The following is a 7,865-nucleotide window of genomic DNA, read 5'->3' as shown; positions in this document are numbered from 1 at the left end:
TTGTGATATATAAAGAGACGATGCTTAGATGTTTTGATATACGATTCTTTTTATGTATTAAGGCTTATATGATAAATAATAAATGGTGAATAAATTGTAAAAATATGAAACAAGAAAGATATAAAAATGATTTGAGATATTTTATAATCATCCGTAGCACGGTATTTGCTGGTTTTTAAATTAAGCGACAACATAGGCTTTATGCTGCTGAGGGCTTTCACGACCGGAGTTCATTAGTTGTTGTAGATTTTCCGTGTAGACCACGGCCGTACAACCCGGAAAATCTACAACAACTAACATAGGCTTTATTTGCCAAAAACTGGATACATGGTTTTTAGAGAGATATATTTATTTTATTTATTTATTAGCTCATTTATACACCGCCCTTCCCGCCAAGGCGGGTTCAGGGCGGCTTACATAAAATGCATGTATAAATACAATTAAAAACATCCATAAAACATCCATAAACAAACGGTATCCATTTTCGAAAGTGCCAGAAACAATTAAAGCGCAGAGCAGCGATTCCTAAATCCAACTGTAGCCCTATTTAGGTGATAGTCCTGGTGGTATTCTCAAATCGGCTCAATTTGATTGAGTAGTTTATGCGGCGAGATGGACTGCATGTGGTAAAGCCAGGGCACAGGGTCACTCCTCGGTGTTTAAGGCGGCTCCTGATCGAAAGCCTGGGGGAAGAGCTCCGTCTTACAGGCCCTGTGGAACTGTAAAAGGACCCAGAGGGCCCTGATCTCTTCCAGGAGCTCATTCCACCAATACGGGGCCACCACCAAGAAGGCCCTGGTTATCACCAGTCTAGCATCCTTGGGGCCTAGGAGGGCCAGCCAGTTTTGGGCCCCTCAGCGCAGTGCTCTCTGGGGAACATATAGGGAGATAGAAAACTGGCATACTGTAAATGAATTAATAATAGTTCGTCTATGTCAGGGGTCTCCAACCTGGTGCCCCTGGGCGCCAACCAAGTATTTTTAAAATGTGGGTGTGGCCAGGTGGGGCTTTTGCCCAGCTTGGCTTCTGAGTGGTCATTGGAGATTTGCTGGCTACACAGATTTTTAAGAAAGCATTGCTTTGGCAACGGCGGCCACCACAACGCAAGGATCTTCACTGTGTGACCGTAGGTCATCAGTGGCTGTCACTTTGTGGCTTGGCCCGCCTCCTGTGGCCGCCATATTGTAGCTGTGTCAGAATTCCAAAGGTGCCCGGAGACCCCAAAAGGCTGGGGACCCCCGATCTAAGCATATTCTACAAAAATTATCAAATGTCCATGTGGAACACAGTTTGGAGAGGGAGCCATCTTAGTGATAATGGGATGAATGAGACTCTCACAAGACTGACTGCCCTTTACAAAAAAAACCCCTTCCTTTGGCATTATCCACACACACACACACACACACACAAAAGATCAAGAGCCCAGTAGCACCTTAAAGACGAACAAAATTTGTGGCAGGGGAGGAGCGTTTGTGAGTCACCGTTCACTTCCTCAGATACCAGAATAGCTCCAGAACGGTTTTTCAGAATAGTTTGTCTTGTTTGTACACACTATACACTGCTTAGAACTGTGAGGCTATCAGGGAATCGAGGCTTTTCTAAAAAGGTCCGAAGCAACAGGACGAAGTTTGAGTCCAGTGGCACCTTTAAGACCAACGAAGTTTTATTCTGGGCATACGCTTTTGTGTGCATGCACACTTCCCCAGATATGTTGAGTCTGAACAAAGTTTGAGTGTAGGGGCAACATTAAGACCCACAAAGTTGAATTCTAGGTACAAGCTTTTATGTACATGCACATTTCTTCAGCTATATTGAAACAGACTTTGCCAACCATTACATATCGGGGGGGGGGGAGCTGTCAGGAAGGGCTAGTTGGAATCAAGATGCATAAGTAACTGAGCAATAAATATAGCTCCGATTGGATTTAATCGGTCTGTGAAACCTGTGAACAGCAGCAAATTAGCATACAGATAACGAAAGAGCTAACAAACAGATACGAGAACGGAGTGACATAGCATGTGTACGGACCCAATATCTCCGTTATGCCTATCTAATCTCTCTACCTATATGTAATGGCTGGCAGATATGTTGAGTCTGAACAAAGTTTGAGTCTAGGGGCAACATTAAGACCCACAAAGTTGAATTCTAGGTACAAGCTTTTATGTACATGCACATTTCTTCAGCTATATTGAAACAGACTTTGCCAACCATTACATATCGGGGGGGGGGGAGCTGTCTGGAAGGGCTCGTTTGAATCAAGATGCATAAGTAACTGAGCGATAAATATAGCTCCGATTGGATTAAAGCGGTCTGTGAAACCTGTGAACAGCAGCAAATTAGCATACAGATAACGAAAGAGCTAACAAACAGATACGAGAACGGAGTGACATAGCATGTGTACGGACCCAATATCTCCGTTATGCCTATCTAATCTCTCTACCTATATGTAATGGCTGGCGAAATCTGTTTCAATGTATCTGAAGAAGTGTGCATGCACAGAAATGCTTATACCTAGAATTAAACTTTGTGGGTCTTAAAGATGCCACTGGACTCAAACTTTGTTCAGACTCAACGTATCTGGGGATGTGTGCATGCACATGAAATCTTATGTCCAGAATAAATGTTTGTTGGCCTTAACGGTACCACTGGACTCAACCTTTGTTCAGATTCAATGTATCTGAAGAAGCGTGCATGCACACAAAAGCTTACACCCAGAATTAAACTTCGTTAGTCTTAAAGATGTCGCCATACTCAAACTTTGTTCTAAAAGGACATGTGACTGCAATCCGTGCACGTAGCATGCACCCCTAGCAACACACGTGCCTTTTACATGTGTGAGAACACACGCTTTGCCAACTGAGAGTCATATTCCACAACATTTAGAAGCCTGCACCAAGTGGCGGAAAAATACCTGCGACCGGCCCTAATGCAGCCAAGTGTGAACATTTGAGCTGCACGAAAGATTCTTTTTTCGGGGAACTGCAGACAGTCTATATGCCTGGTTGCACACACAAAAAAGACCTGCAGCAGGGCAGCCTTGCTTTTATTCTCAAAATCATTTATACAGAAAACAAAAAACCAGCCCCCTGATTACAAAAAACACGACAGGAGAAGTTCCGTTTCGAACCACTGTTGGCACGCACGAATTATCGAACGAAGGTACAGTCACGCTTCGCCGAAAGTTCTCTATGAGACACACAACGCCGAATCCGAGAGTCGTTAAAGATCGTGGGGGCAACAGTCGCCTTAATTGGGGGGGAGGGGGACGGGGGGGAAGGACTTCCTTTCACAAATAAGCCATGCAATTATCCGCGCCGAGTCGATCGGGCCGAGCCAGCTAACGTGCTCCGGCGATATTTTGAAACTGTAACCCGATACTACTGTTTCCAGCTTCCCTCCCTGGACGCATACTGTACTATTTGAGGCCCAGGGGGCAGAGCCTGTGCTCGCTGTTTATTAATGATCAGACGCTGCGCTGAAAAGGGAAAGGGGGGGGAGAGAGAAACATGCACAAACGCTCCCCCACCTTACGTCCCCCGGAGTTTCAAACCACAGGCTACCAAAGCCCCGATTATAAACCAAACAGCAGCCCCCCCCACAGCGTGTTTCTCTTGCTACCGAGAAGGTATTGCTGTGCAAAAAAAATAAGAGGAAAAGGGTCCGTGTTTCAATAGGCCTGTAATTCAGGCGGTGCGGGCTTCTATCAAATTACAGTATTTACTCCAATGCAAGATTAAGCGCCCCCCCACCACCCGGTATGGCATTAAAAACTTGGCTGGCCCAGGCTACCCTGATCTCCTAAGATCTCCAAAGTTAAGCAGGGTTAGTGCTTGGATGGGAGACCACCGAGGAAGTCCTGGGTCGCTATGCAGAGGTAGGCATCGGCAAACCAGACCTCTGTTTGTCTCCAGCCTTGACCTGGATGGCCCAAGCTAGCCCGGTGTTGTCAGATCTCAGAAACTAAGCAGGTTAGTGCTTGGATGGGAGACCACCGAGGAAGTCCAGGGTTGTTATGCAGAGGCAGGCATCGGCAAATCACCTCTGCCTCTTGCCTTGACCTGGTGGGCCCAGACTACCCCAATATCGTCAGATGTCAGAAACTAAGTAGGGTGGGCCCTTGGTTAGTGCTTGGGTGGGAGACCACCGAGAAAGTACAGGGTTGCTATGCAGAAGCAGGCACTGGCAGGCTACCTCTGTTTGTCTCCTGCCTTGACCTGGATGGCCCAGGCTACCCCAATATCATCAGATCTCGGGATCTAAGCGGGGTGGGCCCTTGGTTAGTGCTTGGATGAGAGACCACCGAGGAAGTCCAGGGTTGCTATGCAGAGGCAGGCATCGGCAAATGACCTCTGCCTCTTGCCTTGACCTGGTTGGCCCAGACTACCCCAATATCGTCAGATGTCAGAAACTAAGCAGGGTGAGCCCTTGGTTAGTACTTGGATAAGAGACCACGGAGGAAGTCCAGGGTTGCTATGCAGAGGCAGGCATCGGCAAATGACCGCTGCCTCTTGCCTTGACCTGGTTGGCCCAGACTACCCCAATATCGTTAGATCTTGGAAACTAAGCAAGGTGAGCCCTTGGTTAGTGCTTGGATGGGAGACCACCAAGTTAGTTCAGGGTTGCTATGCAGAAACAGGCAATGGCAAACCGCCTCTGAACATCTTTTGCCTTGGAAACCCTATGGGGTTGCCGTAAGTCGGCTGCAACTCAATGGCGAGAAAACCAAATGAACGACAAATCCATTAACAAAAAAAAAGCTAAAGAGGAGACAGTCTTAAATTCACACACAAGTTACAGTTATGTCCAACAATAAAAACTTTCTGTGAATATTTTAGTATTGTATTTACTTACCCCACCTTTCGCCCCAAAGGGGGCCCAACGTGATTTACATCGTTCGGTCCTTTCGGGTGGGCTCCAGACTTCTAAGATCGTAATGCACCGGTTATTGGACGCCCCATTTTGTTGACTGCACTCAATCTGCTTTGAGTCCCTGTGGGAAAGGCGGACTTTAAGTAACGTAAACAAAACAAAAATTGTTCTCCTCTCCTCCATTTACCCTCACAACGACCCTGTCAGGTAGGCCAGGCAGAATTTGCAACTGGTCCAAGCCCACCCAGCAAGCTTCCCTGTGGCAGAGGGGGGTTTCAAACCTGAGTCTCCCCAGATATCTTTCCACTACACCACATTGGCGATCGTTTCATGGTGGCTGTCTCATATTCGGGATCTTCTTTCTTTCTCTTAAATATAGCAGAAGCAGGTTTCGAGACCTGTTGGTGGGTTACGGTTAGCCTGTTTTCTTGGTCAACGGACTACAAATGTGTGCTCGCCTGACATCACCTACAGCCGAGAAGCCCTCCGTTACATATTATCCTTTCGAATCAATTGTGGACTCGTTAGCTTATCCTCTGAAAGGAGGACTCAGTCTTGTTAATGAAAAAGACACCATGGTTATTAAATGGGTTTATAATATTCACAGTGAATCTCACAGATACAAAGTTGTAACCAAAGCCACAGCTTTTTAGCTTGTTAAACTATCGGCAACGGCCCTGGGAGAATTCGGAAGGTTTACTGGTCCTCGCCGGGCCGAGAGGATTAAGACGTTTCGAAATGCAAAGCCTGAAATCACGAGCGAGCAACTCCCAAGCTAAGGAAGGACTGAAGCATTAAAAGGGCGCCCGCTAAAAACCCATGTCAGTCCGTCGACACACAACACATGGAGATAAGTCATCCTGCGTGGTGAGAGCAAACTAGGGCAGATCGCCGTTTTAAAAATTAGACTCATATCGGGGGCTTCCTTTTGCATAATTTTCTACCTCGCAGCTGCCTGATAAAGTCTGTGATCTGACTGGAAAACAGTGCAATAAATGCGACTGTCCAAGTGGAAAAGAGCGAGAGTCCAGTAGCGGCTTAGAGACTAACAAAATTTGTGGCAGGGCACGAGCTTCCGTGAGTCAGTGCTCAATTCTTCAGATACCTGAATTGTCTGAGGATGTGAGCAGTGACTCACGAAAGCTCATACCTGAAGTATCTGAAGAAGTTCATACCTGAAGCAGCTGACGAAGTGAGCCGTGACTCATGAAAGCTCCTCCCTGCCACAAACTTTGTTAGTCTTTAAGTTGCTTCTCAACTCGTGCTCTTTTCTATTGCTACTGAAAGACTAACATGAATACCCATCTTTGGCTGCGGTCACACAGAGCATTAGCCGTGCTACAGAGACGGAAGATAGGCAGATTTTCCGGGTGCGATCACACCACCACATCTGGGAAGCGTAGAGCTCCCGTGTCGAACCCGAGGCTTCCCGCTGAAGATATGGGGTAAAAAACTAGTACCTCCGAGGTACTAGTTTCCGGAAACCGCGGGGCAAGGGCGGGCGCCTGATCACGTTTCTGGTGGTAGGTCGTGGCATCTGGCGCCCACCCATGTCCCGTCGCTAAAAGTTATTTTTTTTAAGTCTCCACGGGATGCACACAAGCACCCAACGGCACATGCGCACACTTCGTTTAAAAACAAACACAGCCCCCTCCTCTTTTCCATCCCCCCCACTCCTGGCTCGGCCTGCTCAAGAGGAACTCTCTGCACCGGGCGGCAGAGGGGGAGGTGCAGGGGGGCGTGGCGGAAGGACGCCCGGCTGAAGCTCCTCCTGGAGGGGACCGGACAGAGGGCACGGTTTGCATTCCTCTGCAGCCCTGGAGGGGGTTAAACCCGTGGAGCCTTTTGCTAGAGAGGCCGCTTCTTTGCCACGCCGCAGGATTGTCCTGTGATCGGCACCTCCCCCTAACCACGGGACCTCTACGGGACGTCTGATTGCGCAACCGTGCGTTATTTTGCTCCATGGCAAACAGCCACGTTTCCCCCCCGCATTTTCCTGCCCGTGTGACCAGGGCCTTTATCTATGGAAGCAGGTTCTAGATCAAATCGAGCCTGAACTCTCCCTGGAAGATAACCAAACTGAGGCTATTGTACTTCGGTCACATTACGAGAAGACGAGACTCACACGAAAGACAAGAATGCTAGGAAAAGTCGAAGGCATGAAGAAAAGAGGAAGACCCAACATGAGACGGATTGACTCCATCAAAGAAGCCACGGCCCACGGTTCGCATTTTCCTGCCCGTGTGACCAGAGCCTTTATCTATGGAAGCGGGCTCTAGATCAAATCGAGCCGGAACTCTCCCTGGAAGATAAAATTTGACCAAACTGAGGCTATTGTACTTCGGTCACGTTACGAGAAGACGAAACTCACCAGGAAAGACAAGAATGCTAGGAAAAGTCGAAGGCATGAAGAAAAGAGGAAGACCCAACATGAGACGGATTGACTCCATCAAAGAAGCCACGGCCCACGGTTCGCAAGACCTGAGCAAGACTGTTGATGAGAGGACGTTCTGGAGGCCATTCATTCATAGGATCGTCACATGTCAGAAGAGACTTGACGACACTTACACATGGTGGAGGGCGGGACGGTAACTTCCAAAACCATGCCACTCCGCTGTTCTTAAAAGCGTACAACGCGCCGTCGTTGAACCGATTCGCACCTCATCCTAGCCAGCCCTGGAGTTAGCCAAACCCACATGGAATCGACTCTGCAAAGCCGGTTTTTTCCACTCGCACAACAGGAGAAGGGGCACTGGACATCAAGAGTGAACTCTCTGAGCAGCCAGCTTGATTTCATTCTCAAATCTGCCTAGCCTTCTCCACAGTGTAGCTCAAAGGAACCTACCAACTGTGAATTTATACACCACAGTGTGTTTACGCAGGGTTCAGGACTAACCAGGGCCGACCCGAATTAGCTTCTAAGATCTGAGGAGATCAGGCCAGCCTAGGCTATCCTGCTCAGGGCAGAGGTGGCTTGCCATTGCCTGCCTCTGCAT

The 7,865-nt window shown here is 48.0% G+C and overlaps 1 protein-coding gene across 1 annotated transcript in view; it reads right to left on the bottom strand.

Annotated features, from left to right (window-relative positions):
* SERTAD2 (SERTA domain containing 2) overlaps window positions 1-4,985 on the bottom strand; it is a 43,669-nt gene extending 38,684 nt beyond the window's left edge. The window contains exon 1 of the mRNA XM_015408528.1: window positions 4,852-4,985. The gene's annotated coding sequence lies outside the window, so the exon portion shown is untranslated. The remainder of the gene's footprint in view (window positions 1-4,851) is intronic.
* Between the last annotated feature and the right edge of the window lie 2,880 nt (window positions 4,986-7,865).

This window comes from Gekko japonicus, unplaced genomic scaffold (genome assembly GCF_001447785.1).
Source record: "Gekko japonicus isolate JY-2015 unplaced genomic scaffold, Gekko_japonicus_V1.1 scaffold1100, whole genome shotgun sequence".
NCBI lineage: Eukaryota > Metazoa > Chordata > Lepidosauria > Squamata > Gekkonidae > Gekko > Gekko japonicus.
This window is presented reverse-complemented; position numbering and strand designations above follow the sequence as displayed.